Source organism: Dermacentor andersoni, unplaced genomic scaffold, assembly GCF_023375885.2.
Source record: "Dermacentor andersoni unplaced genomic scaffold, qqDerAnde1_hic_scaffold ctg00000693.1, whole genome shotgun sequence".
NCBI lineage: Eukaryota > Metazoa > Arthropoda > Arachnida > Ixodida > Ixodidae > Dermacentor > Dermacentor andersoni.
In genome coordinates, this window is record NW_027315373.1 from 27,501 (window position 1) to 35,390 (window position 7,890).

General features: G+C 57.2%; 1 non-coding gene and 1 pseudogene across 1 annotated transcript; one reads left to right on the forward strand and one right to left on the reverse strand.

Annotated features, from left to right (window-relative positions):
* Nucleotides 1–1,125: 1,125 nt before the first annotated feature.
* LOC140214862 (small subunit ribosomal RNA) lies at nucleotides 1,126–2,940 on the reverse strand. The gene has a single exon (XR_011891791.1). It is a non-coding gene; the product is annotated as a small subunit ribosomal RNA (ribosomal RNA).
* A 4,815-nt stretch (nucleotides 2,941–7,755) lies between these two features.
* On the forward strand, nucleotides 7,756–7,890 carry LOC140214867 (U2 spliceosomal RNA; annotated as a pseudogene; the record flags this gene model as incomplete).

Below are 7,890 nucleotides of genomic sequence, written 5' to 3' on the forward strand. Positions count from 1 at the left end.
AAACACACACACACTTTCGCATCGGCAGATCGCCGCAGCATAACCGCTGTTGATCCAACAGCCTACTTGAGACGAAAGACAAGAGCCCGGCGCGCGTACTCGCGCAGCTCTCCAAAACCACTCGGCCAGTGCCAGGGACGGCTCCCTGCGCCGGCGCCACAACAAGTCTACTTGAGGCGGAAGACGAAGCCAGCAAGGGCCTGGCCGCAAGTGCGTTCGAAACCGGGACTACAGTCCCTCGTCTGTCCGTACTTCCTCTTTCGACGTGCGGCGCCTTCCCAAAGCGCACAAGTCCGCTAACCGCAGAACGCTTCCGACGTAGCAAAGCCGCGTTTCCTTCGGTACTTCGCAGCAACGCCGCCTTTCCCTCGGCGGCGGGCGAATAGCCTGCAGACGTCGTCGCATTAAACCGCGATCTCGACACCTCGCGCGTCACGAGCAGGAGCCGACCGGCAGCCTCCGGCCCTTTCGGACTCGGTGGCATTTGCCGCGGAGGACGGGAGAGCACTTTAGGCCACGGTTCCTTCCGTACTTGGCAGCCGCACCCTCATACCGACAGTTCCATGACCGACCGAGCGCCACACCGTTCCTTTAGTACTTGGGTGGCAACAAAGTCGGGTCGTTACTCCATACTCGCCGCAGGAAGCGACCGGCAGCCGCCAGCCTTTTCAGACTCGGCAGCGTTTGCCGCGGAGGACGGGAGAGCGCTCGCACCACGGTTCCGTGTGTGTACTAAGCGGCAGCGGCATTAGCTCTCGACCGTCAGTTCCTTGACCGACCGCACGCTTCGCCGTTCCCCTCGTACTGGGCAAAGCAGCAGGTCGGGTCGTCTTACTCCCATTCCGCGCAAGAGCGCCAAAGCGGACAGAAAGCCCACCCAGTGTGCGTTACGCCGTTTCTACCCGCGGGCGCGGCCAAGCCAACCGTCCAAGGTTGCAGCCGGCGTCCACTGGGCGCAACAAATTTGGCACGGGGCGCCCCTCAAAATTCAGGCAGTCCCCGGCATGTTCGGGTATAGCCGTCCCCGCGTCCAAGCGGGGCCAGCGGCGGAAAGCGTCGGGCGCAGCGAGCTGCTTCACCCACACGGGGTAGAAACAATGGCGCTCGCCACCCTTCACAATCCGGTAATGATCCTTCCGCAGGTTCACCTACGGAAACCTTGTTACGACTTTTACTTCCTCTAAATGATCAAGTTTGGTCATCTTTCCAACAGACCGGCGCAACCGAAAGGCCGCGCCGGACATCGGTCCGAAGACCTCACTAAATCATTCAATCGGTAGTAGCGACGGGCGGTGTGTACAAAGGGCAGGGACGTAATCAACGCGAGCTTATGACTCGCGCTTACTGGGAATTCCTCGTTCAAGGGGAACAATTGCAAGCCCCTATCCCAATCACGAAAGAAGTTCCACGGGTTACCCAGTCCTTTCAGACAGGGATAAAGACACGCTGCTTCCTTCAGTGTAGCGCGCGTGCGGCCCCGGACATCTAAGGGCATCACAGACCTGTTATTGCTCTGTTTCGTGCGGCTAGGAGCCGCTTGTCCCTCTAAGAAGGTTGTAAGGTGCTGGGAACCCCGCACCTATTTAATAGGCTAGAGTCTCGTTCGTTATCGGAATTAACCAGACAAATCGCTCCACCAACTAAGAACGGCCATGCACCACCATCCACCGAATCAAGAAAGAGCTCTCAATCTGTCAATCCTCCCAGTGTCCGGGCCGGGTAAGTTTTCCCGTGTTGAGTCAAATTAAGCCGCAGGCTCCACTCCTGGTGGTGCCCTTCCGTCAATTCCTTTAAGTTTCAGCTTTGCAACCATACTTCCCCCGGAACCCAAACACTTTGGTTTCCCGGAAGCTGCCCGCCGAGTCATTTGAGTAACTCAGGCGGATCGCTGGTTGGCATCGTTTATGGTCAGAACTAGGGCGGTATCTGATCGCCTTCGAACCTCTGACTTTCGTTCTTGATCAAAGAAAACATTCTTGGCAAATGCTTTCGCAGTAGTTCGTCTTGCGACGGTCCAAGAATTTCACCTCTAGCGCCGCAATACGAATGCCCCCGTCTGTCCCTCTTAATCATTACCTCGTATTCCAAAAACCAACAGAACAGAAACGAGGTCTTGTTCTATTATTCCATGCAAGTTTATTCAGGCGACTCGCCTGCGTTGAGCACTCTAATTTTTTCAAAGTAAAAGCACCGGCCTTCTCGAGGCACACAATGAAGTGCACCAAGAAAGGACCGGCATGATGTTCAGTCCGAGCCGTCGCATCGGGTAGATGCACTACTCGTCTGGAACTGAGATCCAACTACGAGCTTTTTAACCGCAGCAGCTTTAGTATACGCTATTGGAGCTGGAATTACCGCGGCTGCTGGCACCAGACTTGCCCTCCAATTGATCCTCGTTAAAGGATTTAGAGTGTACTCATTTCAATTACGGGGCCTCAAAAGAGTCCCGTATTGTTATTTTTCGTCACTACCTCCCCGTGCCGGGAGTGGGTAATTTGCGCGCCTGCTGCCTTCCTTGGATGTGGTAGCCGTTTCTCAGGCTCCCTCTCCGGAATCGAACCCTGATTCTCCGTTACCCGTAACAACCATGGTAAGCAAGTAACCTACCATCGAAAGTTGATAAGGCAGACACTTGAAAGAAACGTCGCCGGCTCGTGGCCATGCGATCAGCACAAAGTTATCCAGAGTCACCACACAATACGGGCCGAAACCCGATCGATCTTGGTCTAATAAAAGCACCCGTCGCCCAAAGGGCTTCAGGCTCACTGCATGTATTAGCTCTAGAATTGCCACAGTTATCCAAGTAGGAAGAAACGATCTAAGGAACCATAACTGATTTAATGAGCCATTCGCGGTTTCGCCTTATTTCGGCATGTACTTAGACATGCATGGCTTAATCTTTGAGACAAGCATATGATTACTGGCAGGATCAACCAGGTAATCGTTCAACTGCGCGTCCAGCCTTTCAAGCAGGCCGGACGCCGTTTTTGCGATGCCGAGGCCACCTTCAGGCGCCCCAACACGCTTCGTTCTCGCAAAGGGTAGCACTTTGCACAGTCCGAGACGACGGCGTTCGAGCTCGCTACGGCGCCCTCCCCGCAGGGCCGGGTATCGCCACGCGGCAAGAAGCACGCAACATTCTCGATAGACCGGTTGTGTCGACTCGATCGCGGCTTGCGGTTTCTCTCGAGCCCGCAGCACTGGTGGACCGACCGACACTTGCAACGTAGCCGAGACGGCAAAGCCGCTAGGCGACGGGTCACGCCCGCGCCTTCGGCGCTTTCGTATTTGATTCGTCCGAGGACGATGCGGAACACACTTCGATATCGTGGAAAAAGCGTCGTCCGACAACCAGCCCCTAACGCATCAAGCGGATGAGGCTGCAGACGTCAGCTGTGGGATCCACGGGAGCGATACCGGGGACACGCTTGACGGGCACGAAGCCCGCCGCATATCAAACACCCAGGTCGCTTTGGGGGCGACTGCTCTCTGGGACCCCCATATAATAGCAGCGATAAGTACCCAGACCTCCATGGGGCCGTACTCGTGCCACTTTCGACGAGCGTTTGGCGAAAATCGTGCCGCCTCGTAACGCCGCGAGCAAGATTGAAAGCTTACGTCGGCAGCACAATGCCGAAGTCGTGAAAGCGCAGCGCGTCTACCGAATGCGCGAACGGCAATTTCTCGCTAATGGCCAGTACGGTTTCCTGCACAATTGCCTTTCTGTCGCCCTACGGGGCCCCCGGCCGATCGATTCGAGGCACGCTAGCACGGCCCCTTCGCCATTTCCGAGCACGAGTGCGAACAGTGCGGGCGGCGTGCTCGACGCCCCGGCTGACGTCGTTTCGGACTTTGTCTCTTCGCGTGCTCGCGGCAACGCCGCGGCCAACGACGACGTCTGCGCGGTTCTTTGCCGGTTCCCGGCGTGCTATAGTGCAGCCCTCTGCAGGGTGACACCGGCTCCGTCGTGGCCGTGCGGCGGCTTGTACGCAAAAGTTGCGTCAAAGGCGTCGCGCTCGCGCCGCCCCGGCACACGCGGTTTCGGACTTTGTCTCTTCCAGCGCTCGCGTAGTCGTGGGCACGATTGTCGACTTCGGAACGGTGCGCGGACACCGCCACGAGCACGCGCAAGACGAAAATCGCACTACGGTACAATGTCGGCCGGGGCCCTACGGCCCCTTACAGTAGCAGCGATAAGTGCCCAGACCTCCATGGGGCCGTACTCGTGCGACGCGGCGGCGTACTGCGCCGAGCCGAGCGCCAATATTTGGCTTTTGCAGGGCGGATTCGAGCTCTGGCGATTGCCGCGGTACCGCCGCTCACCGATTCAAGGCACGCTAGCGCGGCCCCTTCGCCATTTCCGAGCACGCGTGCGAACAGTGCGGGCGGCGTGCTCGACGCCCCGGCTGACGTCGTTTCGGACTTTGTCTCTTCGCGTGCTCGCGGCAACGCCGCGGCCAACGACGACGTCTGCGCGGTTCTTTGCCGGTTCCCGGCGTGCTATAGTGCAGCCCTCTGCAGGGTGACACCGGCTCCGTCGTGGCCGTGCGGCGGCTTGTACGCAAAAGTTGCGTCAAAGGCGTCGCGCTCGCGCCGCCCCGGCACACGCGGTTTCGGACTTTGTCTCTTCCAGCGCTCGCGTAGTCGTGGGCACGATTGTCGACGTCGGAACGGTGCGCGGACTACGCCACGAGCACGCGCAAGCCGAAAATCGCACTACGGTACAATGTCGGCCGGGGCCGTACGGCCCCTTACAGTAGCAGCGATAAGTGCCCAGACCTCCATGGGGCCGTACTCGTGCGACGCGGCCGCGTACTGCGCCGAGCCGAGCGCCAATATTTGGCTTTTGCAGGGCGGATTCGAGCTCTGGCGATCGCCGCGGGTACCGCCGCTCACCGATTCAAGGCACGCTAGCGCGGCCCCTTCGCCATTTCCGAGCACGCGTGCGAACAGTGCGGGCGGCGTGCTCGACGCCCCGGCTGACGTCGTTTCGGACTTTGTCTCTTCGCGTGCTCGCGGCAACGCCGCGGCCAACGACGACGTCTGCGCGGTTCTTTGCCGGTTCCCGGCGTGCTATAGTGCAGCCCTCTGCAGGGTGACACCGGCTCCGTCGTGGCCGTGCGGCGGCTTGTACGCAAAAGTTGCGTCAAAGGCGTCGCGCTCGCGCCGCCCCGGCACACGCGGTTTCGGACTTTGTCTCTTCCAGCGCTCGCAACCATGTCGGGGCCGACGCCGACGACTGCGTGGTGTTTCAACGATTGCCGGCGTGACACAATGCAGCTGCGTGCGGGATGCCAGCGATTCCGTCGTGTCCGTGCGGCGGCTTGTACGCAAAAGTTGCGTCAAAGGCGTCGCGCTCGCGCCGCCCCGGCACACGCGGTTTCGGACTTTGTCTCTTCCAGCGCTCGCGTAGTCGTGGGCACGATTGTCGACGTCGGAACGGTGCGCGGACTACGCCACGAGCACGCGCAAGCCGAAAATCGCACTACGGTACAATGTCGGCCGGGGCCGTACGGCCCCTTACAGTAGCAGCGATAAGTGCCCAGACCTCCATGGGGCCGTACTCGTGCGACGCGGCGGCGTACTGCGCCGAGCCGAGCGCCAATATTTGGCTTTTGCAGGGCGGATTCGAGCTCTGGCGATCGCCGCGGTACCGCCGCTCACCGATTCAAGGCACGCTAGCGCGGCCCCTTCGCCATTTCCGAGCACGCGTGCGAACAGTGCGGGCGGCGTGCTCGACGCCCCGGCTGACGTCGTTTCGGACTTTGTCTCTTCGCGTGCTCGCGGCAACGCCGCGGCCAACGACGACGTCTGCGCGGTTCTTTGCCGGTTCCCGGCGTGCTATAGTGCAGCCCTCTGCAGGGTGACACCGGCTCCGTCGTGGCCGTGCGGCGGCTTGTACGCAAAAGTTGCGTCAAAGGCGTCGCGCTCGCGCCGCCCCGGCACACGCGGTTTCGGACTTTGTCTCTTCCAGCGCTCGCAACCATGTCGGGGCCGACGCCGACGACTGCGTGGTGTTTCAACGATTGCCGGCGTGACACAATGCAGCTGCGTGCGGGATGCCAGCGATTCCGTCGTGGCGGTGCGGCGGCTTGTACGCAAAAGTTGCGTCAAAGGCGTCGCGCTCGCACCGCCCCGGCACACGTGGTTTCGGACTTTGTCTCTTCGAGCGCTCGCAGCGATGTCGAGGCGATCGCTTACGTCTGCACGGTTTCCGGTGTGCTACAATGCAGCAGTCTGCCGCACTACACCTCTTGGTTGCCGAGGCCAGCACGGCAATTTACTGAAGCGAGCGCATTGCGCCCAGGCGGCAGCGGACTTTGTGCTTTCGGGAGTGCTCTTGCTGTAAAATTTGAACGGCTGCAGCTGCGCGAAGCAAGTGTACCTATTTTCACTCTCTCTCTGTCTGCCTTTGAGGCGACTGTAATTTCACTTTAAACGCAACTGGAGGCGGGAGCAACCTGATGAGAGTAGGTGGACTTCGGTACATGTTGTAATTTAGAAATTGCTTTCAAGCTTTGAGGACATACACCTTCGCGCCATCTGCTTTCCCCGTCTCTTTGGCACTTTATAGTATGTGCTGCATGCTCTGCATTCCAAAGAAACACGCCTGTGTCTCTCCCTCTCTCACGTTCTTCTTCTTTTTGTAGCTGCTGTTGTAGAAGATGCTATGCTCTTTAATCGCTGTAACATAGAGTGCTTGCACAAGCCAACAACTGTTGCGCGTTTTTTTTTTTTTTTTTTCTCTTCCCAAGACGTTTCTGCCATTATTCACTAACTCTCGTTCTTAGTATGCAATGGAGCGTTAGCTCGCGCCATCTACCTTTCTTTCTGTATTGCAAAGTCCGCAGGTTTTCCTAGTTCCGTACACAGATGGCGCTAATGCGTTTTGGCGCCAGGTTCGAACGACCTCGCTGTACTCGTGTTTCCCATTTGAATGTTTCAAAGGGGTTTGCGACAGGGGGTGGTTCTTGTGCAAGGCTGAGCTTTCCAGCTGCGTTTAAGCTATGCTAGCATGTGTGCGTATATATATATATATATATATATAAATACACAAACACACACACACACACACACACACACACATGCATATATACATACACACACACGGTAATGGTAAAGATGATGAGGTAGCACTTTTTTTTTTTTTTTTACAATGCCTGTGTTTCAGATGGCGATCTTTCTCCCCTCTATGTTTCCGGTGGGAAGGAGTGTGCAGCGTTTTCTATATTTATTTTGTCATTCACTTCTATGTTGCTCGTCTTCGTACATGGGGCATGCTACCTAATTCTACCGGTCGATTCGACACGTTGCGATCCGTCCCGGCCTGTGCCGTATCAAAATTTTCAGTGGGCCTTGCGGTAAATAAAAAGAAATGAAGGAAATGCGCGTAGTATATTACAATTGCACACGGGCTTGAAACGAAGCCCTCAAGGAAGGTCACCTTGAGCGGTCGCATTCAGACGGAAGTAAGCATTCCCCTGGCGCGTTTTTTTCCGCTCGCCTGTTCCGTTTTCTACGAGGTTGCCTTGGTTGGTTTCGCGTTACAAGCAAGCTTGCACTCGGGTCTCGTTTCTACGCGACAGCGTTTCGTTAACAGCGAAAGACTGAGGCGTTGCGAGTTCATCCGTGAGATAGGGAGCGTTGAGTCTGTACACAGGCTGAATTTTATAATATTGCCCACGCTGTTGCTGAGGTTACCCATGTCGGCAGGGCGCCCACAAGGCAGTAGTACAATGAAGTGAAGTGAAGGACATCGCTTCTCGGCCTTTTGGCTAAGATCAAAGTGTAGTATCTGTTCTTATCAGCTTAATATCTGATACGGGTTCTATATGGACCCACGATATTAAACCTATTTTTGGAAGTTGGCGGAGTGCTTGAAGCCTGCTT